We start from the raw sequence: 26949 nt of genomic DNA, 5'->3' as shown, positions 1-26949 counted from the left end.
TCTTTCTTCGTTCCAAAGACAAAGACACCTCCGTATAGGCCATGAAGGCCCTTGGAGGAGTTGAAGGTAAAGGGTTCCACCATTGTTAACCGCGGCACGTGAAGGGGTAGAGTGCCCCAAAGGAATTAACCTGGTACTCATTTTTGGTGTAGGTTGAGTGAACCTCAGGGCCATATGCACCTCCGGAAGTGGAAATCTCGTTTCTTAAATTTTGACGACTTTCCGACGGGTATTCGAACCCACGTCCTTCCGGGCGAACCGAGCACGCCTTTACCGCCTCGGCCAGGCAGCCACGAGATTAACACTCGTTCCGGACCACTTCTTGAAATAGCTCCGCGTCGAACAAATACTTAGAGCTATTCATTGCTGGGCACTGCTTCGAGGTTATGGAATGCGATCCCGGTAGGTATTAAAAGGTCTTGCTCGTCTAGGACGTTTAAAACAGCCTACCGTAAATGGCTCCAGAGTACATACAGTTGACTCGAATGAATGTACCATTTACGTTCATACTCTTCTCATTCACGACCACGCATTGTTCCTAGAAATAGATAACCATAGTATAGTAATTGCCACGTAAGGCAATACCCCAGAAAGTAAATATCGCCGCCCGATGCTCTTCTTTTCTCCGTTTTGTAATGGCTGATCACTGCTGCCAACCTGCCTGGTTACATATTAAAATCACCAGACATAACCACAACAAACTAACCTCAACGTAAACACCAATAATGAATGTTTCCCTACCCTAGTAAATGATAAAGGTTAAGATAAAAATAAATCAAGATATTCATAATTAAGTCGATTTCCACACTCAATGAGGAATTAAGGAAATAAACACACTTTCTCACTCAAATTAATGTTACATATATCTGTCTTTATTTTGATATACAGTAGGCGTACTATAACCATATTCTTGAAAAGAGGGGCGTGTTAAACGATGCAATTTATTTAGTAAGTCTTTGCAGTGTGATTTTCGAAAGTTCCAGACATCCAATGACTTCCATTTCTTTTGCGCGAACATTTCCTTCTCTCTTCAATACCGGTAACCAGTAAGGAGAGAGATTATTGGGCATATTTTCAGCCTGCAGGCTGGTAATATCTTCAAGCTCCGTGAACGGAAATTAGGTCAGCTTTCAAGTTCACTGCGGATTTGAAAATAATAATGTTATAAGTTCTACTGCCAAAATTTCGTCCCGCAAGAGTTATTTCATGTACCGGTAGATCTAGACATGAGACTGGCGTATTTGAGCACTTTCATCATTTCACACAAACTATGTTATTAAATGCATTATCCGAACATGCCACAATTCTACTTACCTGGTATTAGCCAAATAGATTTACAATCCCACAGAAAAAGAAAATATGCTTTAAATATTCTCGCAAGTGTGACTTTAACGGCAATGCGGTGGCAACATGCAATTCACGCTAGAACAGTGATTGAACGTTGCCAACGTGCCAGATTAACGGTAAATGTAAGACGTCGTATCGGCAAGTAGGGTCCCTAGACTGTATGGTTACCGACACTGAAAAATACCTGCAAAATACCCAACAACAAGAAAAGTAACTATAAATCAATACCTTAATATTACAGGGGAGAAAGTGTAAGGTTGCACCCTTAGGGTTCGTCCTTACACGGAGAGGACTATAACATGGTTTTTAGTGGACTCAGATTGTAACATTCAGTTCATTTCATTTTGCCCCATATTAGAATAATATTTACGTTAAGCTTCTTCTTTGGTTCTTCTTCTTTCGTTACGGCCTCTGTAGGACTACGGGTAGCTTTGTCGTGGTCTGGGTTTTCTTCTTCTCCTCCCAGTATCTCTTCATCCTTTCTCTCCTCTCCCGTTCTTCAGCTAATATTTAAAGTAGCCTCTACTTTTGTCTCCCCCACTGGTACTTCTCTATCCTATTACTTTCGCTGAGCTCTGGCATATTGGTTGGGGTATATTTATTTCTCCAATTCTCTGTCACTTGCACCTTGATCCCCATCTCAGTGCAGTCCCTCCGAAATTTGACCACCCACTTAGTTCATGTCTTTCCTCTCGTCCTACCCGTTGTCTCCCATACTCTTCTAGTCATTCTCTCCATGTCCAGAAAATCTTGCTGTTTTGAGTTATATTTCTTTGAAGATCGTTCCGGTTTCGGTACAGTTTGTTTTTGTTCTTCTTTCCCATCTTTTTTTTTTGCTAGTGGCTTTACATCGCACCGACACAGATAGGTCTTATGGCGACGATGGGATAGGAAAGGCCTGGGAGTTGGAAGGAAGCGGCCGTGGCCTTAATTAAGCTACAGCCCCAGCATTTGCCTGGTGTGCAAATGGGAAACCACGGAAAACCATCTTCAGGGCTGCCGGCAGTGGGATTCGAACCCACTATCTCTCGGATGCAAGTTCACAGCCGCGCGCCCCTAACCGCACGGCCATCTCGCCCGGTCTTCCCATCTTTCATCTCCTCTTTTCGGTTCCAATAACTTTCTCATGGTTTAGTTATTAATTTGATATTTTTCCCTTACTGTCTACCGTTTATCTACCCTATACATTTCCATTAATACTAATCTTAATTATTTGTACTATTGTTACTCCTTATGTGATTTACTCGTCTTATCTCATTAACTTAATTGATTATCGTGATATTTTAAATGAATGCTGTAACAATCTGAAAAATTGTATGTGGTTTAGTGTAAGAGAGGGCCAAGAGTCCTAACTTCACCACTTTATAAATACATATAGGAAATAAGTAAATAAATAAATGAAAATCCACAGCCTGTTTCTAGTCATTCGACCTAGTCAGGAATGGAACGAATGAAACCCCCATCTAGCGGCGAGGATAGGAAATGTGCCGTCTGCCGAAGCCTGTCGCACTCCTCTGGGGCAATGATTAATGAATGACAGATAAAATGAAATGTTATTGGAGAATGTTGCTGGAATAAAAGATGAAGGGGAAAACCGGAGTATCAGGAGAAAAACTGTCCCGCCTCCGCTTTGTCCAGCACAAATCTCACATGGAGTGACCGGAATTTGAACGACGGTATTCAGCGGTGAGAGGCCGGCGTGCTGCCGTCTGAACCACGCAGGCTTAAGTAAATAAATAAATAAATAAATAAATAAATAAATAAATAAATAAATAAATAAATAAATAAATAAATAAATAAATAAAGATAAGACAAATTTAACTGTGACTAATGAAAAAACAAATATATATTTACATAGGAATCCCAGCTCTGATAATCAGGTGGGGAGAGGATGAAACCCTGTGTCGACACATAGCTAACTCCTGTCGAATAACACCATGGGGTCTGCTCAAGGCTTAACGTCTCCATCTGACGGACGAATCGTCATCAACAGCGACATATGCCCTCACTATATACGAACACTGCGGGAAGGTTTGAAATCAAACACAGACTTTTTTTCACGCGATCTAATGATTAGAAATCGTACATCATCACCTCTCCTACCCTGCCGGCCAAAATTCTAATGATGATGATGATGATGATGATGATGATGAATGTTTTTCCAGTAACATGACTCGAACCGGCTAATCACGGTGTCAGACCATAAGGACTTGACGCCGTAGTGGTCATGGCCGCCAGGCGGGAAACCTGCTCGGTGCAAAGACATCCCATGTGCATTGACTGGGATTCGAACCACGTCTACTTCTGGGGAAGCCAGTAATAGTGTCACTCGGTCGTGAATCTCAAGTAGATAATTTAGTATTCATTATAACCCCATTTCTCACACTTAAGGAGTAAAGTGTTTAAAGAAAGAAGTCACCGAGGCGGAACATTGTCTCTTGGAAACTCAATTCCCGTTACACACCTTTCAGGTTGATGACCACTCATCCATGAAGGAGTAAGTGACATGTTAAAGAGCACTGATGTATTACGCTGTCCTGTGCCGGGAAAGGCCTGGGCGGATCAGCTTGATGGATATGGTCATCTCTGTGTTGGTGTGTACCTGCCCTGCCTATCCATTTTAGAAGTTGTTTGCTGTCGATATCAAAATATGGAGTGGACGGTGGGTCACCTTTCCCTAGCCTGAGGCAGGCAATGACTTCTGTACGACACCTTTAAAATCATCTGTTTACGTTCCTGGAGATTATATGATGTGTATGCCAGTGCCTTATCCAAACCTGGATGTTAGCAGCCTAGACAGTTCTACTGCCAGGCCACTACAGGTCCTACCAAAAGTTTAAGGACACCTGTATGTTTCATGAATATGATACCTGTCCTTAAACTTTTGTCCTCAGATATCCGATTTTTACAGCGAACTAGTACATATTTAGACCAATATTTGCTGAAATTTTCATTAAAATATCACTCTTTGTTTTAAAGTTATTACATTTTCGTTAACAATAATTGGGAAGAAAATAGCTATTTTTTAATATTTGAGGAGATATGGACAGTATAACATGGAGATTACAATTATGATTTTTGTTATGGAGAAACACAGATACCTGTTGAATATTTATAATTGTAATAGAACAACAGAATATGTTTCTATTTAAAAATCCCCCGTTTTCTAATTCGCAACAGAACCTCAGAAAGAGGTCATTAAACAAACATTCTTTGACGTTGGCAGGGCAGGAGAACCATCAAGCTACCGAGATCCTTTGTGTGTTACATTATGGTGTGAATAAGCAAATCTCAAATATCCCGAAACCAACGTAACGTACAAACGCTCTCGGTAGCTTGGTGGCTCTCCTGCCCTGCCAACGTCAAAGAATGTTTGTTTAATTACCTCTTTCTGTGGTTCTGTTGCGAATTAGAAAACAGGGGATTTTTAAATAGAAACATATTCTGTTGTTCTATTACAGTTTTAAATATTCTACAGATATCTGTGTTCCTCCATAACAAGAATTATTAATGCAATCCCCGTATTATACTGTCCAGATCTCTTCAAGTATTAAAAAGTAGCTATTTTCTTTCCAACCATTATAAACAAGAAAAAATCGTTAAACACAAAGAGTTCTATTTTTAATTAATATTTCAGCAAATGTTCCTCCAAATATGTACTATTTCCCTGTAAAAAATCGTATGCCTGAGACCAAAATGTTAAGGACAGGAATCATATTCATTAAATAAGCAGGTGTTCTTAAATGTTTTGTAGGATCTGTAGTCGAAATCTACTTTCGGTAGGGTGGCTAATTCCTTCCCGTCCCTCCTTAGCTACACCCGCAATATTAAAAGATGCGTTTTGACAGATAAGGTTGGAGGGAGGAGCATTGCTCAGTGCTGTCACATCCCTGCATTCCTAAATCCATCCCTTCACTTCCGGCTCATTTATCCCTGTGTTCTGTTGTACGTAACTAAAAAGTGAGAAGTTTGGCAAGTTTAAGCAACACGAGCCGGCCAGCAGGTTTATCTCCATGGCAACCGCAGAGGGTCCGCCCACGCTTCCATAATTTGAATAATATTTGAAGAGATCTGGACAGTATAATACGGGGATTGCATTAATAATTCTTGTTATGGAGAAACACAGATATCTGTAGAATATTTAAAACTGTAATAGAACAACAGAATATGTTTCTATTTACTCCCTTCTCCCCACCCAGGAAGGCAGTAATCGGACCTCCCTCTAAGAACTGTCAAAACTCATCTTTCAATATTACGACTAAAAGTGGTTGTGGTTATCGTTTTAAGAAGTACAACTGGGCAACTTCTGTCTGAGGACTGCCGCGTGAAAAATTAATTTGTTGCCTGCAGGAAATACTGACCGTTCAGGGCAGAAACTTGGACCAGAGATGTGCAATATTTCGTGTATCAGTTTTTTCCTTCCCGTAGCTATCGGGTTGCATTTGTGAGATAATGGGTTCGAACTCCACTGTCGGCAACCCTCAAGTTGAATTTCCGTGGTTATCCATTTTCACACCAGGCAAATGCTGAGGCTGTATCTTAATTAAGGCCAAGGACCCTCCTTTTCTCTCCTAGTCCTTTCCTATCCTATCGACGCCATAGGACCTATCTGTGTTGATGCGACATAAAGCAATTTGTAAAAAAAGAGTTTTTGCCGATGCATATATGATAAATTATGATGACGTTTCATTCCTCAAGTCAGTTGAAAACTGGTGAATCTTAGTCAATTTTACCCAATGATTTGCTATACAAGGTTGTCTCTTAACTTATTGCATGAACTATTCTCATCGTTTTGAAAAATAAAATTTGTCAGTATAAATGTTAATTTTGTATTTTCTTTTCTAGGTGAGTATTCGCTCTACATCACTGATAATGATGATGACTGCCCAATGTCTGTGAGTTACCACATAACATTATTTGGATGATCATTTTTTTTACGTGGCCAATGCTTATAAATGACCAACGATATACTAATTGTTAAGACATTTATCGTATCGCTCAGCCCTGCATTCTTTACTGTGTAATGGAATATTTCCTAAAAAATGTGTAAACAAATCTAGTACACGATTATAGTGGGAGAACGGTGTCGTAAAATTCACTTCCTTACTTATGCGTCTTAGTTACAGAGACGCCATGTATATACAACGTATATCTGTAGTATTACACATTAAAATACTGTACGCTGAAACGCTACAGTATGGACTTGTTCTTATCACGAATGACTTAATTCTCCCAATCAGTTCTCTGTACGAACACATCCTAGCATGAATTAAAAGAACAAAGGGTAACCATTTCCCTGTTTCTCTCTGTCATGGGACGTTTGGACTTGATATCTACGTACAATCAATATCGTTATCTCCGCTACGGTTCGCTTTATCTGGACCACTTAAGACATGACGTAGAATATCTACTACAATGTTTAGTTCATTTCCCGCCAATACCAGCATGTATGTATTTATTTTGTGATATTTGAGACCGTTTCTTTTCAATTTCAACTCAGTTAATTTATAAGTTAGATTCTTCAGTGTGTAGAAACTAAGTTATGAATAGATAAATTTAGAAACTACCTTGGTTAATGTGATTAACTGCCACCTCAGGAGAACCGGCTTCTATTTCTGGCTCTGCCATGAAAATTGCAAACTGGTACGAGGGCTGGAACGGGATCCGCTCAGCCTCGGGAGGTCAACTGATTAGAGGGGGTCCGATTTTCGCCTCAGAAATCCTCGAAATGTTTTTCCATGGTTTCCCACGTCTCCTCCAGGCAAATGTCGGGATGGCACTTAAACTTAAGGACACGGCTGCTTCCTTCCCTCTTTCTTGTTTATCCCTTCCACTGTTCCCATCCCCCACAAAGTCCCTGTTCAACATAGCAGGTGAGGCAGCCTGGGCAAGGTACTGGTCCTCCTTCCCAGGAGTATACCAGAACAAATGTCTCACGCTCTAGGATACTGCCCTTGAGACGGTAGAGGTGGGATCCCTCGCTGAGACTGACGGAAAAAAACAACCCTGTGGGGTAAACGGATTATGAAAAAAAAAGAAACTACCCGAAAAAGAAACATCTTAGTTGAAATAGAAAATCGTCATCATATTCTACTAAATCACACTCGAAATTATTTAGAAATGTTTAAATATTTATGTTTAAATTCTGTTTAAATCCTTAAATACTTGAAGTTTGGAACTTTCCTAATGAAGTTCTCCAATAGTGCTCCCTCACTTCTTTTTTAATAATAATAATAATAATAATAATAATAATAATAATAATAGTAATAGTAATAGTAATAATAATACAAAGCAACAGGAAAATACTTCAATCCTCATTCCCCCTGTATGGCCTTAATCTTTCACTCGGAACTCAAAAAGAAGTAGGCTTTAGTGACCTCAGAAAACAATGAGATAAGCTAAAGAAAGTGTTTTGTTCCTAGCGGTTTAACGCCGCAGTAAGGCATACAGGCTTTCGACGACGCTGTGGTAGAAAAATGTTCAAATTGGAAAGGTAGCGGTCGTGGCCTTCATACTTACGGCACAGTCCCAATATTTGCCTGGGATGAAAAACCACTGAAAACCATCCTGACACCTTCTACAGCGGGGTCGATCCACCACAATGCACGTAGCCAACTCTCTCGGTGAAGGAAGTTTATTATTGTTATTACCAAGAAATCCTCAGCCTGTTCCCAGTCATTTCACTGGGTGAGGAGTGGTATGAATGAAGCCACCATCTAGCGGCGAGAAAAGGAACTGTGCCGGCTGGGGAAGCCTGTTGCACTCCTCTGGGGTAATGATTAATAGCTGATAGATGAAATGATACTGGAGAGTGCCGCTGGAATGCATGCTGACAGGGAAGACCGGAGTACCCGGAGAAAAACTGTCCCGCCTCCGCTTTGTCCAGTACAAATCTCACATGGAGTGACCAGGATTTGAACCACGGAACCTTGGTCAGAGGCCGGTGCTCTGCCTCCTGAGCCACAGAGGCGTCTTATTGTTGTTAATATTACATCATATTGTTCTAAAGGAGTTCATAATTGACTTAAAACTAGGACTTGGTCTTGAGGAATTGTAGGAACATATGTCTCGACTTGTCTTCTATTGTCTCCACATCGACTTGTGCGTGTATTAAAGATGACAGTATAGTTCTGTGTTCAGCTCAGCTTTATAATGGGTGACATAGTGATGATTTCACATCAGATCTTGGAGATATTTAGTCCACAATTGTCCTCACCTTGTCTTCCCCATGGTTAAATTTCTTAAAAATTGTATCGACTTAAATTACTGGCAAGAGACGAATTTCTCATTCGAAAATCTTCCTTGAGTATAGACAAAGACTGTTCCAGGCGACATTACTGCATCTAATTCCTTTAACGGTTGTTATATTAAACAGTTTCAAAGTTTTATTTTCTTTCTAAGTATCGCAGTTTGTGAGACCGGAAGTGAACTGCAGGTGAACGGAAGCTCGCGTTATTGGTCAAGCTGTGCTGTCAGGTGTAAGTTTACGTACAGTTGGCCCACAAAAAAGCTACTTCCTTTACGTTTTTCCGTGCCCTCAGTTTGAAACATTGCTGCGACGACTTAAGACGTAGACTTTCACATCCACTAAATGGCGTTATAATATATAATTTTGGAGATGTTAGGTTAGATTTTTGATACAACTTCTGTCATTTGCAAAGAGAAACATTTTGTATCTAGAATCATTAGTGAGGTGATAGAAATTGTAAACACCTTAATGATTTTAACAAAGGGAGAGCTATATACTGAGTAGATCATGGCTACCCTCCATAGTTAACTCTTCAACTTTCTCCTTGACTCTGAAGGCGCTGGAATGTACTGCGTTTCTTACAGGGTCTCTTTCTCTATCTTGAGTCCAAGTTGCTAGTGATGGGCTAGCGACGGAATCGAGTAGAATCGAGTAATGTGCTCTTAGAATCGGTATTACTCGACTCCAGACTCGAGTCCAAGCATACTGGTGTCGCTATCTGTGGACATGCCTTAGAACTAAAATCTACTGTACTGGAGTGCACGGCATTCAGGGTCACCGACAGAATATTTTTGTGGTGTGGAGTGCAATATGTTTGCTGCTGATGATTGATGTTGTTCAGTCATCGGTCGTCAATAATTCGATTGTTATGATTATTATTATTATCATCATCATAGGCACTAAAGGTTGTGACTTACTAACAAACCGTCAGCTGTTTAGCTAGAACAGAATGACGTTCTGTCCGCTGATTTGCTGCGTGAACGTACGTCACATTCTGGACGCCTCATCTTAATACCCGACATTATATCTGCCGAAAGTATGATGTACATATAAACTGCTGTAATTCACCTGTTCCCCGGACGATTGTAGGCTTTGGCGCGGTTAGCAATAGGCTATGGTTACAATAAATCTGTCATACTACCGATCATATTAGCACATCTACGCCCGTGTATATGCATAATGGCTACATGAGATATAATTTACCAGTAGCGAAGCAATACAATGTGTGCAGAAATACCGTCTATAGTCTACAAATAGCACATGTTTAAAATACACTAATTACAACATACATACCGTGACAGGGATTTGAAATAATAATAATAATAATAATAATAATAATAATAATAATAATAATAATAATAATAATAATAATGTTATAACTTTTACGTCCAAGTACGTACATTTGTATGGTTTTCGGGGATGCCGAGGTACCGCATTTAGTCCCTCGGGAGATTTTTTACGTCCCAATAATTCTACCGACACTAGGTTGACGTATTTGAGCACCTTCAAATACTACCGGAATAAACCAGTATCGAACCGGCCAAGTTGGGCTATGAAGGCCAGATAAGCTATATTATCAATATTAGAATAGATGGCATATTCAGTGAAGTGTGTGCGAGACGCCGTAAACGGATATTTTCATATCTTATTATGCGTATTAAGTGGCATTATTATCGTTCTCAAGTAATTATCAAATTTAGGTTATTCCTTTTGCGCATTCATTCAGTTTTTTCATATCGTACCGCGCTGTCGCAATCCCATAAACCCTCAGCGACCGCTTGTACGCATGCTTCATCCATCTACGAGCCGGCGAGTGAGCGAACGTGTGACGTCATGCTATCATCGAGCCTTCGCAAGCGAAGCGAGTCCGAGCCTGGACTCGAAAGAATCGAGTACCGCGATTCCAGGCATCACTCGCGCACATCACTACAAGTTGCTATTGCTCTGAAGACGATCCTGATTAATGGGTCAAGACGCGTCAGCATGACCTTATGTCCCCTAAATTATACTGTATATTATAATTGTATGTCCGCCTCTGTGGTGTAGTGGCTAGTGTGATTAGCAACCACCCCCAGAGGTCTGGGTTCGATAACCGACTCTGCCTCGAAATTTGAAATATGGTAGAGGACTGAAATGGGGTCCACTTTCAGCCTCGAGAGATCAGCTGAGTAGAGGGGGGTTCGATTCCCACCTCAACCATCCTCTAAGTGGTTGTCAATATTCCCCCCCCCCATCACGAGACCCCTGTTCAGTATATCAAGTGAGGCCGCCTGGGCGAGGTACTCGTCCACTATCCCAGTTGTATCCCCGACTCAAAATCTCACGCTCCAGGATACTACCGTTGTGGCGGTAGAGGCGAGATCGCTTGCTGAGTCCGAGGGAAAAACCAACCCTGGACGGTCAACGGATTTTAAAAATATATTATAATTTTTTGTTCTTGATGGTAACAGGGAATTTGATTCTTCCCCATTTAAATTAGATAACAACTTTTAAAAATCACCTGAATGGTGGTTTGCTATACGGTGTCATCTACTTTCGTAGCTGTGCAGGCTCACTCCTTCGTTAAGACAAGCGTGGGAAATCCACATTGTTCGGAGTACCGAGGTTTTAATCTCAGTACTGACAGCAGGTTTCTTGTTGAGTGTTTCACGCCATGAATATCCCTCATTCCTACCCTGATCCATAATTATTACTGTATCTATAACCTTCCCGCCTTCGTGGTTTCAGAGTTCGTATTGCGAATCAATGGTTCTCGGTTTAGGTGTTCGGTTCCCGACTTTTGCCAGAGATTTAAAATCTAGTATGAGGTCTGGATGCAACGTGGTGCACTTATTGTTGTGAGGATGGTTGAGTAGAGGCGTGTTGACATCCGAATATTTGACCATCTTCGAATTGGTTTTCCGTGATTTACCATTTAAAGTCCATGTGAATGCCGGGATAGAACCTAACAGGAGGCCATGGCTGCCTCTTTCCAGTCTCGATCACGGCGCAGCGGGCGAGCGCTAATACAGTAAGTTATGCAAGCGATTCTTTGAACAATATTTAGTTCAATCTACAGCCGTGACGACACTGGACAAGATTCACACGGAAAGTTCCGTTGTTTTATTTGTAAGGTAACGACAGGGCATAAATCTAAAAGGATAAAGCAGTAGTGATGTGTGATGACCGGGAGCTGCCTAACCACGCAGCGCTTGGTTCACCCGGAAGGACGGAGGTCCAATTCCACGATAGCAAGTCCAAAAATTTAGAGACGATTTCCAGAGAGGCATATGATCCAGAGGTTCGCTCATCATACACCAAAAATGAGTCGAACTCTTAGTATGCAAGGTGTCGATTTCGAATTTACAATTTGTGAGTCCCTAAGGTAGCTCTCTGGAGTTAGGCCTATAAGAATAGTGTATAGCAGCCATGTTGACCAGTAGCCCTTGCATTAGTTCCTGGGGGAAAAGGCGACCGAGCATAGAACTAACAACTCTATCCCACTTTGTGCCTAGGTTACGAATTGTGAAAGCACCGAGAGAGTTGGCCGTGCGTTTAGAGTCGCACAGGTGTGAGCTTGTATTCGGGAGACCATGGGTTCGAATCCTACCGTTGGCAGCCCTGAAGATGTTTTTTCGTGGTTTTCCATTTTCATACCAGGCAAATGTGTTGGGGAAGGCCACGGCCGCTACCTTCCTCAATCCTAGCCCTTTCCCAATCTTCCGTCGCCGAAAACCTTTGATGTGTTAGAGCAACGTTAAACAAGTACCAATAAATAAATAAATAAATAAATAAATAAATAAATAAATAAATAAATAAATAAATAAATAAATAAATAAATAAATAAATAAATAAATAAATAAATAGTAGAAGCCCTTTTCTTCGCCTCGACCAAGGCCTTCATGGTCTGAATGGGGACGGCTTTTCTTACGTTGTGATGACTTGGACAAATGAAACTGCTCAACTCTGAGTAATCAACCCGAGGAGAGTTTACCTTGAACCCATGTTCCATCCAGTATTACTAATTTTGGTAATTTCCTCCAATTTCGCCAAGGTACTGTGAGCATGAGATAAGAAACCTGGGAAGAGTTGTGTTGTGGTACTTAACGTGAACACAAAAACCATGAATATGCATCACATATATCTCACTTTCTACTCATTTCGTGAACAATGGGATAATTATCTTGGCACACTTGCTCTCATACATCATTACGCAAGGTGCAGAACCTTCGTAGAATTTCTTGGAACAATACACATTTTTTCCAAGGTAAGGTATCAGAATAAATTAGCCGAGAGAACCGCGCATTATTGCATTTGTGGGCCGGAGCCTCAACAAGGAAATTTATAATCCTACTTAACGCCCATTCATTACGTCTTAAATCCCTTCAACCGCTCACTCGTTCGTGAATGGATTCATACTGTACGCCAATGGAGTAATCTGAAATGGCATCTGAAATGTCGATAGAATTTGGTCAAAATGGAAGAAGTGAGTTCTCAGACAAAGCTGTTTTTACTTTTTACATAGGTCTGTTTTCACGTAGACTTCACTGTATGGGAGTGAAAGCTGGGTGGGCTTACGAGATATTATTCATAAGTTAGAACTAATAGACATCAGAGAATGACTGCTGGTACAAACAGTAGGGAACAATGGCACGAGGGTACTAGATGGTGGTAGTGATAATTATGTCCGGCTCCATGGCTTAACTGTTAGTGTGCTGGCCTTTGTTCACATGGGACGCGGTTTCGATTCCCAGCAGGGTTGGAAATTTTAACCATAATTGGTTAATTCCCCTGGCGCGGGGACTGTGTATATGTGTCGTCTTCATCATAATTTCATCCTCATCGCGACGCGCAGGACGCCTACGGGAGTCAAATCAAAAGACCTGCACCAGGCCTCTCCGTAGGTCGCACGCCATTTAATTTCATTTCAGTGATAATTATTGTTTTAAGAAGTACAACTGGGTAACCATCCTATATTAACACTAATCATAGGGAAACAATGGAAGGGAACAAACACTTCGAAAAATGAAGCCATTGGTAAAAAAAATAAAGACAAGAGACACGAACGACGTGAAAATGAAAGACTCCCTATGATTCGCAACCTAATATCGTTGGTTGTGAAGAAAGGTTACATATCTCTTCATGTGGTAATGAGAGTATTTAGTAGTTGTTGTAAGGATGTAAAGGAGGGGCATATAATTCTTTCTTAAGACCCAAATTAGAGTATGTTCCACTGTAGTGGGGCCAGACCAGGACTACTGGATACGGGAACTGGAAAAGATCCGAAGGAAAGCAGCACGATTTGTTCTCGGTGATTTCCGTCAAAAGAGTAGTGTTACGAAAATTTTGCAAACTTTGGGATGGGAAGACTTGGGAGTAAGGAGACGAGATTCTCAACTACGTAGTATGTTTCGAGCTGTCAATGGAGAGATGGCGTGGAATGAAATGAGTAGACGAATACGCTTGAGCGGATGTTTTAAAAGTAGGAAAGATGAAGATCAAGATGGAATTCAAGTGGACAAATTGGGGAAAAAATTTAATTTTAGAACGAGGAGTAAGGAATTGGAATAAATTATCAAGGTAATTGTTCAATAAATTTCCAAGTTCTTTGAAAACGTTTAAGGAAAACTTAGGTAAACAATTGATGGAGAATCTGTCACCTAGGCGACAGCTCTTGATTGATTGATTGATTGATTGATTGATTGATTGATTGATTGATTGATTGATTGATTGATTGATTGATTGATTGATTGATTGATTGATTGATTGATTGATTGATTGATTGAAGTACCATCTGGGAAGACTCACAGTAAACCGTTCCTACGATGGCGAAAAGTGAGATTCCAGCCCATCTCTCTTCATAGTGGTTTTTGTAGAATCAGTTTCACTTCATTCCAATCCAAATTTCAACATTCTCAATGCTAGTCCCTGGCCAATCGAGTGAGAAGCTACCGTGACGTCACATAGGAAGTGAAATTCATTGCTAATTGGTGCCTTGGAAGGATGGCGATCTGTTGCTGTAACTCGAGGCACTGTTCGGTTGATGGGTGTTACGCAGAGTTACAGGAAAATTGAAACTATCTAGCTATGTTCCACTTCCACACAGCCTGATCGTGTCGCTCAGCGGTAGGTCTCGTTCAAGGTGATCCGTTCTCTCATCACGCTGTATATGCACCAGTCATCGCGTTCTTTGCAAACCAAGACTCATGTTGCTTCTGAAATGATTATGCAGAGAGATAACCTTTTAAACAGTGATTCGACCTTAGGTAGTGACCTCACTATGGGAGGGAGGTTAAAGTTGAATCAAAGTGAAATAATCAGAAAGAATTCTCATGAAATTGTTTATGGCCAGGCTTTTCACAGTTTTACTGTCGTGACTCCCCTTCAGCTGCCAAAACCTGCTCGCACCTCCCCTATCGAAAATGAAATATCACGTTAATAGATAAGGCCTATGTGCAACCCTGGAAGAAAGACCAGCTCTGTGTCAAATGCTCAGTAAATGGTCGACAGAAATGTAATCACTAGACCTCTGATATTTAGGCTGTAATAGATTAGAATGCAAACTAATTTGGTTATTAAGAAGTGTCGTCTAGCCCGTTCTTGCGGGATGTAGTGAAAGTAACATAAATTCTAGGGGTTCTGATGGACCGTAGCCCTAAGCGTATAGCGTAACCGTTGTGCAGGATAGACTAGAGGGTCTCTGTTATAAACCAAGACCGAACGCACGCTGTACTCTGGGCTCCGGCAGCTACAGTATGAGAGGCACGCGCGTAGTTCTTGTCCTTGCAAGCAGCCTGCACGTGTTCGATCTTGCAAGCATGAGTTGCCAGTCTGAATCTGTGCTATTAACATGGTGAGACAGTATTTTCGTGTGTAAAAGTTCAGGCTTCATCTTCATGGTCGTGTGAACAGTCGTAACTCTCGCTGTTGGTGTGCAGAAAATCCTAATGGTTTTTATGAAGTCCCTCATCATGATAGAGAGATTGGTGTTTGGTGTGCTGCTAGTGCAAGACGAATAACTGGGCCTAATTTTTCGAGACGACAATAAATGCAGAGAGGTACCAAGATTACACTTTGACGCCATTCTTCTATCAGTTAACGGAAGAAGAAAATGCGCTTGGGTGGTTTCAGCAAGATTCAGCCCCTGCTCATACAGCAGAAGATTCCTTTCTCACAATCTCGGAAGTGTTTTCAGAAAGAGTAATCAGTACTGGTCTATTTCTCCCTCGTTCTCCAGATATAACAGTGTGTGATATTTATTTGTGGGGTAAACTGAAAAAAATGTATCGATTAAATCATCACACATTGGAGGAGCTGAAATAAAATATTATGAATGAAATCAGAAACAGTAGAGTGGCAGAACTCAGTCGCATCAGCCAGAATGTGGTTACCAGATACAATACCTATATAACCCAGGAAGGACGACACTTACAGCATCTCTGATAAGGTAAGATTGTATACACGCTTAAAGCAGGAGGGCCGTGCGCGACATAAATTCGCGGCTGAGGCAGCTGCCGTAGCGCAGAGTACATACACCGCGCGTTCGGTCTGAGTTTATAACAGAGACCCTGTATACTTCAGTAAAAGTCGGGATTCGAGTAATCATACACATACGACGCGTACAATAGCTGCCGGGCTGAGTGGCTCAGATGGTGAGGCGCTGGCCTTCTGACTCCAACGTGGTATTTGAAGGTGCTCAAATACGTCAACCTCGTGTCAGTAGATTTACTGACACGTGAAAGAACTCATGCGGAACTAAATTCCGGCGCCTCGGCGTCTTCGAAAACCGTGAAAGTGTAGTTAGTGGTACGTAAAGCAAATAACATTATTATCGTACAACAGCTAGTAACAGAGGCAGATTTATAATATAGGCCCACTAGCACGTGCCTAGGGCGGCAAATTTGAGCTTGTACTATTTTATTTTAATGTATGTTTCTTGGCTGTAAGATCACACAGGTGTTGTGTTCTTGTAAGAATAAAAGCGGAAAATTAAACAAATAAATATAATTAATCAAAGCATTCATAAATACTGTTGCAGGAATTAACAAAATACAGTATGCGTGTATGTCCATCCTTTAGTAGCATGTCCTGATAAGGGATTGGGGATGGGGTTAAATGATATTTAATGACAAGTTTTATGGCCCTTTCTGACGCCAACCTGTTAAGGAGCTAATGAAGATGAAATGAATGGTGGTGAATGAAATCGAGTAATGGGAAGGAAGAATTAAGTGAGAAATTAACTCCTATACAGAAAAACAGGAACACGAATAGGATAAAGGCAATGCCACGTCGGTGTTCGAGGAGGGATCAACAGAAAGGACAAATATGAATACACAAATATCCGCCTCTGTTGTGTAGTACAGTAGTTAATGTGATTAGCTGCCACCCCCGGAGGCCCGGTTTTGATTCCCGGCTCTGCCACGAAATTCGATAAGTGGTAAGAGGACTGGAACGGCGTCCACTCAGCCTCTGGAGGTCAGCTGAATAAAGGGAGGTTCGAATCCCACCTCAGCCATCCTCGAAGTTGTTTTCTATGGTTTCCCACTTCTTCTCCGGGCAAATGCCGGGATGGTACCTACCTTACTGCCATTGCCCCATTCTTCCCTCTTCCTTGCCTATCCCTTCCAGACCCTGTTCAGCATAGCAGGTGAGGATGCATCGACGGGGTGCTAGTCCTCCTCCCCAGTTGTATCCCCGACACAAAAGTCCCACGCCGCTCCAGGACGCAGCCCCTGAGGCTGTAAAGGTGGGATCCCTCGCTGAGACCGAGGAAGAAAAAACAGAACCCTACACGTTAAACAGATAATGAAATTAAATGACAACTCAAAAAGACAAGGGAAATGTTCACATCTTCATGAAATCCCGTGAAAATTTGTTGAGATAGTCCCTGAATAAGTGGTGATGCGCATTATGCTGATGGAGCTGGGAAGGAGAAACGAGCTCGTCATGGACCTGAGAAGAAAAATAAGTGTAGATGACAAGTCTACTTGAAGACTTTGTATGGAGATTGGGGTTTTCATTTTTTTTTGTCTCCTTTTTCTGTTGGTCCCTCTTCCGATGCTGACTTGTCGTCGTTCTTATCCTGTTATGTGTTCTTATATACCTTGATAACTTGACCACGGTGTCTTGAACAATGTTATATCAAATACAAAATTACTTATTGTATGGCTTTGTTTCTACATTCTAGAAATCTTCTTTAGCGATCAGGTTTTCTTGTACGGCCTCTGACTTGTGGAGTCCTAGACCAATCGCATTAGCCTTAAACCATATTTCCCCATTAAAATGATATTAAAAGCAACGTTATACTGTCGAAACCGTTCCCGGTCCGTCTGAATCCTATATAAGTATTCTTTTTAAGAAGTCGCTTAGTACGACATCGCTTATTACGACATATCGTACTAAACAGCGTATTCTTATAACTTTTTCGTAGAAATGTACCGATTATAACGTCCAGTGTTGATTTTTGTTTGTTTTGCGCTTGGGGACTGCTGACAACAATGTATAGCTTATTTTCAAACTCTTGTTTTCAGTAGATTGTACATTTCAGATTAATCGTGTGTTAAAGACAAGCATCGCTGTAAAGATGTCGCAAAAAAAAAAAACCAGGGTAAGTGTTTAATACCGAAGAAAAGTCACACAGAAAATGGCGATTACAAAATGATGAAATAAATGTTAGCATCGCGAAGGAATAGGGTGCATTACACTCAACGATTTCTACAATTTGGAAGGACGGGGGCAGCGTTGCCAACTTGACGGAATTTCCGTCAAAAGTGACAGAATTTCAACCTAGGTGACGGGGAAAATATGGCTTTGACGGAGGACGGATTTTCTGTCGGAAATTATTACGAATGATATCGCCGTCGGCATACTCAATAATGTGAAAATCTCCTTCAGAAACAAGCTTAAAACCAAGATGAATTCAATTCGCACTGTGCGTGTCACTTTTAAGCGTATGAAAAAATGCTGTCCTTATTATACACAGCCACAAAATCTTTTCAATCAAACCGGCACGCTGGGAACCTAATCCACCATCTCAACTGCAAAACTAAATAGAGGCAGATGGTCATGACAATGTGGAGTGATTACTGTTTTAATCGATGTTTGTAAGTAAAGTTGTTTACATTTTCATTCTATTTAGACGGATTTTGGAGGATTTTCGGGTGTTTGTATGACGAGGAAACAAATTACTAGTTTGCGACCCTGGACAGGGGGAACATCTCATTTATTAGCCAAGACCGTGTGCGATATTATTGATCAATTTACAGTGTTCCTACGTCTTCTTTCCTCTCTTATTCTTTTATATTTTGCTGACATAGCCTACCATTACTCTTCCTACTGCGTAAATATGAGAAGGAACTCAGTCCCACTTCACAAATACTGTATTGCTAATACAATATTTATTTCACTTAGACTATATTTTTTGAAGTTTAAATAAATAAATAAATAAATAAATAAATAAATAAATAAATAAATAAATAAATAAATAAATAAATCATCAATGATCTGCATTTAGGGCTGTCGCCCAGGTTGCAAGTTCCCTATCAAGTTTTAGACTCCTTACTTTCAGCTCTCCTATCCGACCTCTCTTGGACAACTCTTGTTCTTTTCCTACCCCGACGCCATTAGGTTTGCGAAGGCTAGGGAGTCTTTCATTATCACGCCCCTCGTGGCTCTTGCCTTTGTTTGGCCGATACCTTCATTTCTCGAAGTGTCGGATCCCTTCAATTTTTTCCCTCTGATTAGTGTTATATAGAGGATGGTTGCCTAGTTGTACTTCCTCTTAAAACAATAATCACCAGCACTACCACCACCCTATCAAGTTTTAACTTTATTCTGTTAATTTACTATGTAGGCGTGCAGCTTGAAACTTACAGCTACGCCATTTTTAGCAACAACGAGCGTTAATTGGGGAGGGGGGTCCCTTCGGAGTTGTTATAACCGTTTTCCACTGTATTTATAAAAACTATCATATATTACATGTATGTTTAGTCCTCAGCCCGAAGACTGGTTGGATCCTCAACAGCTCCGCCATCAGCTGTCATAGATGGCCTAGGCATCACTGAAGAGGCGTACTAGGGAAATGGGGGAGTAAGGTAGTTTCCTGTTGCTTTCCTCACCGAGCCAGAAGTTGCTATTACATATCAGTCTGCCAAGCTCACTGAAATACATGCACCAACCTACCCTATGAGCAATATTTTCACACCATTCATAGCAGGGACTGACTGCAGAAGGAATAGCATTACTAGCATCACTCATACCTCAGTCACTTTCATTTTGTCAAAGCCAAGGATAAAGCTGAGACAGATCAACGAAAGCAACAAATTGCTCTAGCCCATACCAGAAGACATAGTGCACTGTAAACACTAGGTTCCGCCAGCAAAGGCATATGCTACATGTATCGTATAAAAATGTAAAATGTCTCAAGAACGCCACTGTTAGTATTTGGTCTGCGAAGTCTTTGTCGGTTTAAAGCTGGTGACAAGACACAGCGGCCTTGCCTTAGACTCCTCCCAGCCCGAGAGTGACGACAGGTGTCTTGGTTAATTGCTGACTTTTTAATACAAATATTACGTTAGGTTGTTACTATGCTGTGACTCACACACGTTCTTGCATTCTTTTGAACATGACGACACACTGTTGGAATGTGAAAATATTAAGTTGCTCTTGGTTTCTTCGAAACTTTCCTCCAAGAAATTGTACTGAAATATGTGATCTGAATAAATAATAAAGCATCCCTACAGGCTACATATGAAAACCAGACTAGCTGAGGAGGAACTGTATGCGACGTGCGTTTACCGCTACATGTATAGTTACCGAGCTCGATAGCTGCAGACGCTTAAGTGCGGCCAGTATCCAGTATTCGGGAGATCGTGGGTTCGAACACCACTGTCGGCAGCCCTGAAAACGGTTTTCCGTGGTTTCTCATTTTCACACCAGGCTGTACCTTAATTAAGGCCACGGCCGCTTCCTTCCCAGTCCTAGCCCTTTCCTGTCCCATCGTCGCCATAAGACCTATCTGTCTCGGTGCGACGTAAAGCCAATAGCAAAAAAAAAAAAAAAAAACATGTATAGTTAGAACTACTTCTCCTTTTTAGTCCCTACCTTCATGACTCGAAAGGAATTCAACTGTCATTTAGGTCTGCAGCACATTGTCCATAAATTACTTATTACTGTAGACCTGTGCATAGAAGTGATTGGAGAGAGGAAATTTATTTTGTGGTCTCAGCAGTCTGCAAAAAAAAAAAAAAAAAAAAAAAAAAAAAAAAGCCCTTGAAGGATTTACAGGATATTGTGAAAGTCATGGCAATGACGATGTCAGGGAATCGTGAGGGGGAAAATAAAGAATTCTTGTGCGCTTGGTTTGGATTCGATTCACAGCTCTGCCAAGAAGGATTTCTTTCACAGTATGAGAGAACGGAGTGATATTAACCTCATAAGGCCAACAGGCAATTTTGTTTCAAGTTTTAGACTCCTTACTTTCAGCTCTCCTATCCTACCTCTCTTGGACAACTCTTGTTCTTTTCCTAACCCGACGCCATTAGGTTTGCGAGGGCTAGGGAGTCTTTCATTATCACGTCCCTCGTGCGGGCTCAATCGCTTAAGTTGATGGCATTTGAGGTCAGTACAAAATTTTGACACCTTGGTCTCGTAAAATGTACCGGACGATTCAAAACATTGCGCAGAATCTGAAGGTTTCAAACGGGCACGTATATAGAAATGCATCTCGGGGAAGGTCCGGCATGATTTGTCCAGAGTTGATATTTTGCCAAAATTTCGCGAATTCTGAATATTTATCTTTAAAGTAGGCCTACTGGTAGTGTTACGCAAGATACAGTAGAACCTCGAAGATGGTGATACAGTAAAACAAAAAATACTATTGAATGAACACTGCCGAAATATTATTATTATTTTTTAATTATTATTATGTAGCTGCGGTAAAGGATTTAAATGTGATTATTCATCACCCAGTGATTTTCGCATGCGACGTAAAGCATTTGCAAAAGAGTGAGGAAATTTCGGAGGGGTCTGGTGGATTCGAACCCCACTGTTGGCATCATCGAAGATGGTTTTCCATGGTTCCCTATTTTCATACCAGGTGAATGCTGGGGGTGTACCTTAATTAAGGTCACGATCGCTTCGTTCAGACTCCTAGTCCCTTCCTCTTCCGTTGTCGCCGTAAGACCTGTCATGAAGTTCTCCTCAAGTACAACTAAACTTAGTTGATGAGTTCAGTAATGAAAGTGCGTAGCTATGTTGTGAACGATCCGCAGACGGCATAATACTAATGTTCCTTTCTGGGAAGTCCGGAAAGAAGACTCCATAACTTCGTCGAACTCTACATCGCGCCCAGCTTTTAAAGTACGTTGCTTGTGCTTTTTTCCTTAATGACCACCTCTTTATCTTCAGATTTTTAGTAGGGTATCTACAGTATAGTGGGACGATCGTCCGAATCGTCCGAATCTTTCTGCCCATCCGTTTATCCGAGCATGACTGAGAGACTGCTAATGTCTGGCACGTTTACGTGGGAAACTGCTGACAGTGTGAACTGTTGGAGTGTCTCTAATGAAGGAAACGTGGTGGGTTGTGAGGTACTGCACGCTCGGCCAAAGATCACGAGATCACATCCTGCTACGTGAACTAGTTTTGAACCGATACCGTTTCTCGTAGGTCAACCGCAGTGTTCTGCAAGTTATAATTGAAAATCTCCTCGGTACCGTGCTGGAAGCTGTTGGTTAATAGTGAATATGACTCAGGATGTCACATAACAGCCTAAGTGCAGAGATAATAATAATAATAATAATAATAATAATAATAATAATAATAATAATAATAATAATAATAATAATAATAATAATAATAATAATGTATGTTCAGTCTTCAGCCCTAAGGCTGGTTGGCTCCTCAATAGCTCTGCCATCACCTGTCAAAGATGCCCTAGGCACCACTGAAGAGGCGTGCTAGGGAAATGAGAAGTGAAGTAATTTCCCGTTTCTTTCCTCACCGAGCCATATCAGACTGCCAAACCCACTGAAATGCATGCACCAACAGACCCTATGAGCAACATGTTCACACCATTCATAGCAAGGACTGGCTGCATAAGGAATGGCATTACTAGCATCGCTCATACCTCAGTCACTTTCATATTGTCAAAGCCAAGGAGAAGACAGAGACAGATCAATGAAAGTAACAAAATTGCTCTAGCCTATACCAGAAGACATAGTGCACTGCAAACCGTAGGTCCTGCCAGCAAAGGCATAATAATAATAATAATAATAATAATAATAATAATAATAATAATAATAATAATAATAATAATAATAATAATAATAATGCAGAAGAGACTGAAATCACAGCAGAGTTGATCCACAACAGAAAGAAGACCAGAAACTGAACCGCCAACCTCCAAAGATTGCGGAAGCAGCTGAAGAAGTTTCATATTGATAGTATGCGATGAGTCAGCTTCCGTGGCTCAGGCGGCAGCGCGCTGGCCTCTCACCGCTGGGTTCCGTGGTTGAAATCCCGGTCATTCCATGTGAGAATTGTGCAGGAAAAAGCGGAGGCGGGACAGGTACTCCGGTTTTCCTTTTCATCTTTCATTCCTACAACATAATCCAGTATCATTTCATTTCATCTGTCAGTCATTAATCATTGCTCCAGAGGAGTGCAACAGGCTTCGGCAGCCGGCACAACTCCTATCCTCGCCGCTAGTTGGGCCTTCATTCATTCCATGTCTGACCCGGTCGAATGACTGGAAACAGGCCATGGATTTTATTTTTCACTCCGGTTTTCCATGTCGTCTTTCATTCCAGCAAAACTCTCCAATAACTTTTTCATTTAATCGATCAGTTATTAATCATTGCCCCAGAGGAGTGCCACAGGCTTCGGCAGCCGGCAAAATTCCTAGGGGCTTCATTCATCCATTTCTGACGCGGTCACTGACTGGAAACAGGCTGTAGATTTTCAGTATGCAAGAAGTATATATAGAAAGATAAGAAGCGAAAGGATGAAAAAATTTGGGAAGAAAAGAAAAGACTGGCCAGAAGGTTCACTTTTAGGACGCCATAGTAGTAATAATCAGACAGCATTAATGAGAAGGGAACCAACCATCATGAAGTACTGTGCATTCTGAGAAAAGTGAATTCAAAATTAAACCAAAGGGTAATAGTACAGAAATGAAATGGATAAAGATAGTTTATGTAAAGGAACCACTAGCTCGTGATTGGATATGAAATTCCATTTTCTATAGGCCTAAAGCTGAAGGTGGCGACTACCTGATATTATTCTCCTGAAAAGGAATGCTCCATTTGATATCGAGAAAATTATCAAAGTCCGTCTGTGTGGTGTAGTGTTTAGTGTGATCATCTGCCACCCCTGGAGGCCCGGGATCGATTTCCGGCTCTTGCACGGAACTTGAAAAGTGGTACGTGGACTGGAACGGGGTCCACTTGGGTTCAGTTCCCACCTCAGCCATCCTCGAAGTAGTTTTCCGTGGTTTCCCACTTCTCCTCCAGGCAAATGCCGGGATTGTACCTAACTTAAAGCCAGGGCCGCTTCTTTCCCTCTTTCATGTCTATCATTTCCAATCTTCCTATCGCCCACAAGGCCCCAGTTCAGCATAGCAGGTGAGTCCGTCTGGGCGAGGTTCTGGTCCTCCTCCCCAGTTTCATCCTCCGAGCCGAAGTGTTACTGTCCAGGACGCTGCCGTTGAGGCGGTAGAGGTGTGATCCCTCGCTAAGTCCGAAGGAAAAACCAACCCTGGATGGTAAAGGGATTAAGTAAGAGAGAGAAAGAAAGAAAGAATGAAAATGATCAAACTAGAATATTATTTAATAATGAATGGATTTAAGACTTCTTCCTTTAGCTGAAAATGGACAATGGTAGCTGAACCAAACTCAAAAGTGCCGCTAACTCATTTCTTACAGTTTTAAGAGTAGGTTCACTTTTTTTCTTAATATCTGGCATTGGCTGAATGGTCAAAGTAGTAGCCTTTGTTTCATAGGGTTCCAAGTTCGATTCCCATCCGGCCAGAGATTTTAACTGGGTGTTTGTGACCGTCTTGAGCCACATCTTCATTTGCACACAACATATCACACATACATACAACTACCACAGGAACACGCAATGGTGAAAACATCCCTCCACATAGGGTTGGCGTCAGGAAGGGCATCCGGCCGTAAAAATATACTTATTCCACATTATTACGCCAGGTAACTGGGAAAGGGTCAGGAAAGAAGACGATTCCCTTCTGCTTAATACTGTCCAATTATACTGTTTGCTTTACTTCCTACTGACTACTTTTCCGGTTTTTAGAGACCCGAAGTGCCTAAAATTGGGCCCGAATGTAGTTCTTTTGACATAAGTATGTCTTCCAGCTGGTGGTCATCCGAAAGTTTGTGTAACGAAATACAGTAGTGTTACGGAAGTGTAACCTAGCAACCGTGCAGGCTGTGTCTTATGGCTGGCGGTCATCTGAAATTAGCAACCACCGAGCAAGTGGCTGTGCGGTTTGGGTCACGTAGCTATCAGCTTACATTCGGTAGATAGCGAGTTCGAACCCCACTGTCGGCAGCTCTGAAGATGGTTTTCTGTGGTTTCCAATTCTCACATCAGGCAAATGTTGGGGATGCACCTTAATTAAGACCACGGTCGCTTCCTTTCCACTTCTAGCCCTTTCTTATCTTATTGTCCCTGTAAGGCCTACCTGTGTTGATGCGACGTAAAGCAAATTGTAAAAAACAGTGACCGTTGATGGATGGCCAATACAGAGAGATATTACAAGTAGAGTTCGTACTTTTAGGCAGCAATAATTCTGTGGCTTGGTTCTCAAAGGGCCAATGCCATTTTAAAAAAATCGAAATTGAGATATTAACTGATACAAACGCATTTATCCTGGCTTTCAACATGTTAAAAGGGCCAATGTCTCTGTTAAGTACTAAACGAACAGTTAACGTTTAATTAAATAAGCCCTTGCCAATAATGTTAGATCACCAATAAAGATTAGAGACCAGGCAATTTTAAAAGAATACGATAGAAAAAATTAGCGTTTAATAAGGAGACTTCCACAAAGAAAGTATAAAGTTATTTAAAGTTAGTTGTTGAAAACAATAATTGGAAAACTATAAGCAAAACTTCAAATGCTCATAGCTCAAAAACAGGTTTTTTGACATTGGCCCTTTTAGAACTAGGCCACAGAATTGTCTAAATACAAACCTACTAAAGAGAGTAACAAGTATACTCTATGCTGCACAACGGTTATGCTATGAGCATTGCATAAACATTAGGGGTACGGCCGATTCAGAACCCCTAGATTTATGTTACTCTCGCTACATTGCGCAAGAAACTGCCTCTGTGGATCAGTGGTAGAGTGTCGGCCTCCGGATCCCAAGATAGCGGGTTCAAACCCGGCAGAGGTAGTCGGATTTTTGAAGGGCGGAATAAAGTCCATTCGACATTCCATGTCGTACGATGTCGGCATGTAAAAGATCTATGGTAACACATTTGGTGTGTACCCGATAAAATTCATTAAACCGGGCGAGTTGGCCGTGCACGTAGAGGCGCGCGGCTGTGAGCTTGCATCCGGGAGATCGTGGGTTCGAATCGCACTGTAGGCAACCCTGAAGATGGTTTTCTGTGGTTTCCCATTTTCACACCAGGGAAATGCTGGGGCTGTACCTTAATTAAGGCCACGACGGCTTCCTTCCAATTCCTAGGCCTTTCCTATCCCATCGTCGCCATAAGACCTATCTGTGTCGGTGCGACGTAAAGCAACTAGCAAAAAAAAAAAAAAAAAAAAAAAATCTTTAAATCTCAGCCATAGGCGCCCAAGAGAGTATCGGTTTACTCGGTCTGCCATCTAATGGGCCTAGAGTAAAACGGAACGTCGAAATTGACGAGCAGACAGCCAGATGGCGTTAAATTGAAATGTCTGCACACGGTAGCTGAGGCCATACGATTACTACTATTATTATTATTATTATTATTATTATTATTATTATTATTATTGCGCAAGAGTGGGTTAGGCCACACTCCGGAAATAAAAATCGATATTTTGGTCATTTTCGTGACTTTCTTTTTTCTGACTGAAATTGAAAGGATTGAGTTTTTTTTTCCTGTCACGAAGTTATTCCGCTAATTCAAACAATTTATCACTGGAATAATGCTTCGTTTGTCAATTATAATTTTAAATTTAAATCCCATTTTCTCCCATAATATTCTGTTTTTGATTGCTAATTTTTTCAAGTAGTAGGGATTTTAAATCCAAAATTTTAGAACGTAAAAATTACATAAACTTCAGTACGACATATCTCCTTATATAAATTATGTACAGAAAAATCGATACGTGGCGTGGTGCTTTTAAAAGAAGAATTACCTAC

Source organism: Anabrus simplex, chromosome 7, assembly GCF_040414725.1.
Source record: "Anabrus simplex isolate iqAnaSimp1 chromosome 7, ASM4041472v1, whole genome shotgun sequence".
NCBI lineage: Eukaryota > Metazoa > Arthropoda > Insecta > Orthoptera > Tettigoniidae > Anabrus > Anabrus simplex.
The sequence above is the reverse complement of the archived record's forward strand: the minus strand, read 5'-3'. Positions refer to the sequence as shown.